This window comes from Lactuca virosa, chromosome 1 (genome assembly GCF_052849685.1).
Source record: "Lactuca virosa cultivar CGN04683 chromosome 1, Lactuca_virosa_CGN04683_v6, whole genome shotgun sequence".
Lineage (NCBI taxonomy): Eukaryota > Viridiplantae > Streptophyta > Magnoliopsida > Asterales > Asteraceae > Lactuca > Lactuca virosa.
The window spans coordinates 73,476,512-73,484,418 of record NC_136426.1 but is presented as its reverse complement, the minus strand read 5'-3'; positions in this window follow the sequence as shown (position 1 = coordinate 73,484,418).

Genomic DNA, 7,907 nt, shown 5'->3' with positions numbered 1-7,907 from the left:
TACACAATAACCATAACATCATAGACTATATATATTCAATTTCGTTTGTAATTTTCACTAGTTTATATTCCGCGAGTGTTACCGAAATCATTTATCAATTTTTCAGAAGTGCTTAACTTGTTTTGTTGCATTCCCACAACTTGCTATTAATTACTTCTCCCACTTCACTTATATAAATCATCACCTTCTTATCGCGACTTTTAACTTCTCCCTCACAAATGGATCCACCTGCAGATCACCAAAACCCCATAGATGACCTCGATTGGTTTCAATACTTTGATCATCAAGATCTTTTCAGGTATATATAAACGTCATTCATTACACCATCTTTCGCACAGAAAAGTGATTTTGTCGACATTGATCAAAACATGGTTTGGATTTGTAGTGATCAAAAAGAGTCTTTCATCGTGTTGGATTTGATTATCTTGAGTTTTTTTGTTTTTGTTTTTTTTTTTTTTTGGATTTTTGCAGTGGTGACATGCTCGACCATCGTGATTACGAGTTGTCGGAAAAATTGCATGAAGTGCTCGATCAGAACGTTTCCACAGTACTTAACAAAGATCAAAACATCATTTCTAGAAATGAGTTTCACGATTTTGATCCCCTTAAAGACATAAGCTTATGGGATTGTTGGGAGGATGGTAATTTACCATTGGTTAGTTTCAGTGAAGACTGTAAATCCGGTGGTGAGGCTACATGTAGTTCTAGTGCTGCCACCATTGATCACGGTGGCCGGAAGGTGGCAAAGAGATTGAGACCATTGGAGTTTGAAGAGATAGAGAAGTACTTTGAGATGCCGATAATCATGGCAGCAAAGGAACTAGGGATAGGATTAACATTGTTGAAGAAAAATGCAGAGAGCTAAACATAAACAGATGGTCTCATAGAAAACTTACGAGCCTACAATCCCTCATTCAAAATGCCAAGGTAAATTACGATAATAACCTTCTATACATTACTCATGCATGCATGCCTGCACTCGGTAACCAAAGTAGTTTTGGTATTTTCTAAATTTTAATTATTAGTTTCTTTATAACATAAACAATGGCCCTAGGCATATTCCACATCAAATCAATTGATTTACTACGATTTCCTGATTTATATTTATATAAACTTAACTCATTGTAAATTTTGTGAACTCACACGAAAAATATATTGCATCTACCTTTTTTAAAAAAAACTAGGAGTTGGGATTAAAGGAGGAGATAGAGATGTTAGAAGGGCACAAGAAGATGATGGAGAAATTGCCAGGTATGGAATTGACAGAAAGAACAAAGAAGCTTAGGCAAGCTTGCTTCAAAGCTATTTATAAGAAGAGAGGACTTAACAATCCTTAGTCCTTACCTTTTCTTTTAGCCATTTTGTTATAATTAGTGGATTTTAATCTACATTGTATGTGTTTTTCTCTTGATAGTTTGATACCCTTTTTAGTTTCATTGTGTTTGTCTATTGATTTTTAATGCAGAAAATTTTGTATAATTTGGGTATTATAGTTTGTATTATGTATTTAGCTATGTTCTAGATTGCCGACACGACTACGCTGACGACTCTATACCAGAGGTCTATATAAATAGACTTATGAATTTAGTAGGAATAACTTGATTATAATCTTGTGATTTGTTCCATGTCTGATCCACTCCTAAGATTCACTCGACATGCCCCCAGTTATGTGTAATTAAAATTTTATTAGACTGTTGATCCTAATGAGTCTACCCTGAATATCTTCGATCTTCTTTTCTTTGACCTTTGTTTCCACCACATGGGCTAAGAAAGCCATATATTCTTTTCGTAGATATGATCGAGCTTGAGTACATGACATAAGACTAAGCTTTTTCGAATGAGTCTCGCCATAAATACGAAGACTTTGACCGTCGGCGAGAGGAATACGAATGAACTTATCGTAACATACTATTTCAACATGGTTTTAGGATAGCCCATACATTCCTACGACGATGTCGAAGCTACCAAGTTCCATAGGAACTAAATTGACAGAAAATTTATGACCGCAAAAATCGAAAGTGTAATCTTGGATGACTGCATTGAGTGAAACGTATTTTCCATCGGCGACTTCTACGGTAAAGTACTCATCAAGAATCGTGCGAGATGTGTGAAGTCTTGAGAAAGTTGGATGTTCAATCACTTTCTAAGTCACATAGTGAGTTCCTTTGGGACTACTATGAAACAGACTATGACATGAACCTTAATGATCATATCTATTTGCTTGGTGCTACTGAATCAGCAATGATTTGGAGGACCAGTAAAGCAAATTTGATTAGAAGATCAACTTCCCAAACTTCTATGGACTTTGAAAATGGTAAAATTGGATATCCAGAAAATCTTTCGCTTCCCAATGGAAAGGGATTGGCCATAGTCAACTCGGTTGACCAAATGGTAAAAAGAAAGGCAAGTCTGTGATAGTCCACTACACCATTCCCAAAGAGTCCATATGTTTCTCTATCCAAAGGAAGGGGCATTGATTGCGAAGCTGCCTATTTACCTGAAAGATCATAAGGTTGATCAATTCAAGAAGTTTGAATCTTCTTCAGGAAAAAGTCCATTATCTAACTCTGTTAAGTTTCTATTATGAGATTCTCATTACATGATGTGACTGGGTCACATGTTGATGCTTTAAGAATCAAAGAAAAGTGAAGAAACTTAAAGGAAGTAGATGCTGATTCTGATCACGAAGATGGATTTCGATCGCATGGTTTGGTGATCAGAATTTTTGAAGCTGTTACTTAGGAGTTATGATATATTGCTTAGGAATAGATAACAACAAGTTTTTCATATGCATTTGCATTGTAAGGATAAGTTTTTCCGGAAGTTTTAAAATAAAAAACAGTTTTGATTTATTTATTTTAAGTATCCTTACAATGGCATTTGTGAAAAATTGTTGTTTACATGTTTCCATTGATAGCAATATTGGAAAATGGATTTGATTCTTTCATTTGTGGTAGTGTCATAATTCACCAAATAAGGAAAGATTCTCATTCCCAAGGCTTCAGTTGGATAGAAACTTGGAATCATGCAAGTTGAATAGTATGATGAATGAGAACTTTCAAGCATTGGAAAATTAAGACTTGTTCACATGGATGTGTGAGTCAAGTTAAGGACTAAAGGGATCGAGTACACATTCTTGTGCACTGGTCAAGTCCACCACAAAGCTCATTAAGACTATTCGTCATGATTTACTAAATTTTAGTAAATATGGTTATACTTACAAGTTTAAGTATAATTCTGAAACATTGGAAAAGTCTCAATGTATGGCAGAACGAATGGGAAGAATCAAATTAGGCAGACAGATAAAAGTTTCTCAAATCTGAAAAGACGGGAGAGTACTTTAGTATCATGTTTGTGATCATCTTAATGATTTAGAAATCATATCACAATTAGTCCTCTAAAGGTCATCTTAGTGCATTCTTATGACTAAGAAGAGGAGTCATGAATTGTTGAAATGGTTAGATCAGGAAGATGAGTCATACTTCGTTCCAAAACAATTCTTAGAGTCATACTCCAAGATTGTAACTTGAGTGACATATCTTAAAGAAAGGTTTAAAACACTTGTCAAATGTAAGAGTAAAAGTGTCCTACTCTTGTACATTTGAAATTGGTAAGTTGTGATGTTTTGGATAAAACAAAGACCAACTAAGGCCAATTGTGTGAAGTGTTTGTCTTGATAAAGAATCCGCACTATCTCTTGAATATTTGGCAAGATAGTCTTATATGTCAAGAGGACAGTGGGAGTCTTAAAGATCCTAAAAAGAATTTCAAGAACCAATCAAGAATAAAACCTGAGGTTCTTCACTAGCACACGACTTGAGGTTTATAACCTATCGTGTTGACATATTCTGTGCCCATTCCAGTTAAAGTTGGCTTTGCATAGGAGTTCTGAAAGTTCTCAATTGGTTGCATAACAATTTGGAAGCAATGGCAGGCCCTGTACTGCCAGGTGGCAAGAAGTTAAGATTGCATAAGTTCGGTCCATATGAGTTTGGATTTGTCATTATCCTTGTCTTGTGACTATGGTTTTGACGATTCACATGGATAAGAACACATACACCATAAAATCTAAGGGTCATAAGGTTTCTTTCCGATTCATGAAAATGATGGTGAGGAAACACTTCCACCAAGTAGATTTGAAGCAGATGGCAAAAGGTCTAAACAATTGAGACTATGATTACGGCATCCCTTTTCATAGTTCTGAAATTGTTTAGCCACACATGCATGCTATCTAAGGAAAGGTGTATGATTTTGATAAAGTTTTATCAAAGCATCTCGTATCAGAAATCAGAACTTTGGTAAGAAAGTCAATAAAGTATTGATTTCTAGAAGTCCAGCTGATTTCTGAGTACATGTCAAAGCTAGTGGGAGCATAAGTGTTATGCTAATAATCATCATGTTAGTGGGAACATGATAATTATTGTTAGTGTTGCAAGTTAGCAATGTTAATTATAGAAAACAAAAGTTTCAATTCGTGAGGCTGCAGGGATTGAAAAGTTGTTTTGCTATAATTAAGGGAGAGTATATACTTCATTTCAGTTCTAAAGGCTTAGATTGAGACCTTAATCATCTTTAGTCAAGAATATATATATGAATTTCATGTTGGATTGGTTCAACTTAAGGAAATTCTATATATTGCGTTCTCAAAATTCGATTATGATTACGGCATCCCTCTTCATAGTCAAATTTTGAAAACATGGCAAATAAAAATATTGTAGCAAAAGACTGGTCTAGAATCATGTCTTTATGTGAGACATCATGAATCGTGTACCATTTGCTTTGGGTACAGGATCGATTGCATGTGCTATAATATTTGTCATTTCTAAATTTTTCCAAATGCCCAGAGGCATTAAGAAGGGAAAAGGTCTAGAATTGGATATGACTAAAATGATTAAGCAATTGTCGAGGACAATCTGAGGTTTACCAAAGATTGGTTGCCCAGGGACAGTTGGAAGTATAGTGCTAATTTTGGAAGGACCATATTGACATATTATGAAAAGAGGCATCTCTTATTCAGAAGTGATAGTCAAAATGAGAATATGGAGTTGTCTCCATAGGTGGAAGTTATCTGTGTAAGATTAGAAAACTTAATGCAAGAAGCATGTCCAAAGCAATGTACTTTGAATATGAGACTTAGTTTCCATGGAGTTGATCTCCATTGGAATACCTTATAATGACTGTTGACAAGTCTTTGTGACTTTGTACATATTCATTACAGGAGGGTCAGTGCATATAAGTTTAAAATCTAAACAGATTTCGATAAATGATAGGAATTTGAAATTCTCACATTTTTCGATAAGGATTTGGGAGTGTGAAATTAGAATCATTGAAATTATGTTCAATTGGTTTATTTCACAAAGTAAGGATCATAGACAAACATAGAGTGCATACTTGGTGTATGGCAAAGCTATTGTTTAAGAAAAACATAGTGTAGATGCTTGGAGCATGGGACAACTAGTGTTTTTAATTCAAGTATAAAGTTGATAAAACCGAAACAATGAATAATGAGTAATCAGTATGGTGATAAATAAAAGTGTTTATTTATATTCATAGGGTTTGATACCATATTTGATTCATTTATTCTTGTGTTTCACTTTGCATGTTTTGACTTCCAGAATAACTAAGTCGCTCTTCCTGAATGATTAAGTTATTCAAACCATCCACAGTCGGTCATATGTTGGAAGTAGATATGAATCAAGACTGTCATGGGTTGGTTTGTAGAGGTCCAAGTTGGTGGACAAAGTGGTGCTACAACACTCATGAGTGCTCATAAGTTCTGAGTATTGGATTCAACCCGCGCTCATTTGAATCACTTCATGGATTTTATCACGAGTGATCATGAGACGATAATATCTTATATTCTTAAAACCTAGAGATATGAGTTGTTACTATGAGTTGGTTATACGTTGATTGCACAAAAACGCATTGGTAACTCGATGTTATAAAACGTGCCTTTGTGTATGATTCAACAAGTAGTAGAACAAGCCATATGAGTCGAAGTTTATCCATTCCTTTTACCTTCGGGATAAAAGCGATATCTGTGGGCCCCTCGATGATTTAAAGATGATACATGTGAGTGCTTGGCCAAGCCAGGACTGATTTGATTTGTTCAATCAGTCAGTCATCATGAATCGGAAATCGGGAAACAACAAATGGACAGAGAGAATGATTGATAATCCATGTCTCAGTCCATATGATATCTAGAATGGAGGAATATATGATCCCTTATCTAATGGACAAGTCATTCACAAAGGTCAGAGTTCATCGACAAGGTCAGAGTTCGACAGAAGCTTTTGAGAGCTACGATTGCTGATCGGTTCCTGAAGTCATACACAATAATAGTTTTAGACTTATCGAAGTGGGAGACTGTTGGATTAATGTCTAAGTCCATAACTATAATTGGTAAGACTTGACCCGACCCGGCATGGTCCATTTGGGTTGCATGGCATCATGCATTTGGATAGACTATAATGAGAGAAATAACACTTAAGGTTGGTTAATATATTATAAGTTCTAATATATTAATAAGGTTATTTAATTAGTATTGATCAAGAATTAATTTGGAATTAATTAAGTGATCAAAAGGAGACTAATTAAATATATGGGTTGATTGTGTAAATCATTCATTCTTATATATGTGGGTTTGTGATCTAAGATTTCTTATGTTGGACTAAGTCCTTGGGGTGACCCATGGATACTCCATGGAGGTTAAAATCCATGGAGCATAAGGAATGGGTAAAGTTATGAGTTACATGGTGTAACCCTAATAGCCACCATATAAAAGAATCCCATGGCTCAAGAAATCGTGCACTAATGTGTGAATATGAGGGCTAGACGATTTCAAGGAGTGTTCCATTTCTCTCAAGTCATTCCATGTGCATTTGGTGTTGTGTGAACCATTTGAGGTGTCACACTTGGGGCACTAGGCACTCAAGCTTCATGGAGACAAGCTACATCAAACAAAGGTATGTATTCTATCCATTTGATTACCCAAGTATCAAGTATTGTATGCTAGATAGGGTAATACCTTGGAACATTCATAATTGCATGTATAATAGAGAAAACATAGATCCAAGGTATTTAGGGTTGTATGTGCACCATAGGATGTTGTAGTATACTAAAACCCAACAATGGGTTCACCATCCTTCATTCGGGTTGTAATCATGGAAGAGATGATTTCATACCTCTCTTGACGAGCACTCTGATGGTAGCGGTCCATCAGGTCCATGTGCATCTCCAAAGGGTAGAAGCCCTCATAGGACTTTTGGAGTTCAACTTTCATTGTGGCCAAAATGATACATGCCACCTTGGTAGCATCTCTCTCATGTGTCCTAAAGTCAGCGATCCCTCTGGAGTAGCAGTAGACTCATCAATTTCCTTCAGCTCCTTGTCGAGGACATATTCCTTCTCCTCGTAACGTGTGACCATCCTGATGTTCCTGATCCAACCATTAAAGTTGGAACCATCAAAGATGACTCTTCCACAAAGGTTCATGAGAGAGAAGGAGCCGGTGGGGTTTGAGCCAAAAGCACCATTGTTGGAAGACATCTGAATAGAAGAAAGACAAGTTTAGATTAGATATAGAATCCTTAATAAGACACCCAAATGTAATATTAAGGCTAGGACCCAACACAATACTTTATAACTTGGAAGAAGGATGCCGTAATCCTGTTGGGTTTTTGAGCATTCTAACACTCCTAAGTATACATGCAACCCTAAATACCTTGGATCTATGTTTTGTCTATTATACATGCAAATATGAATATTCCAAGGTATTACCCTATCTAGCATACAATCCTTGATACTTGGGTAATATAACAAGTTAGAATACATACCTTTTAATGAAGCTTGAAGTCTTGAACTTTAAGAGCTTAGCCCCAATAGTGTGGAAGCCTCAAGTGGAATCA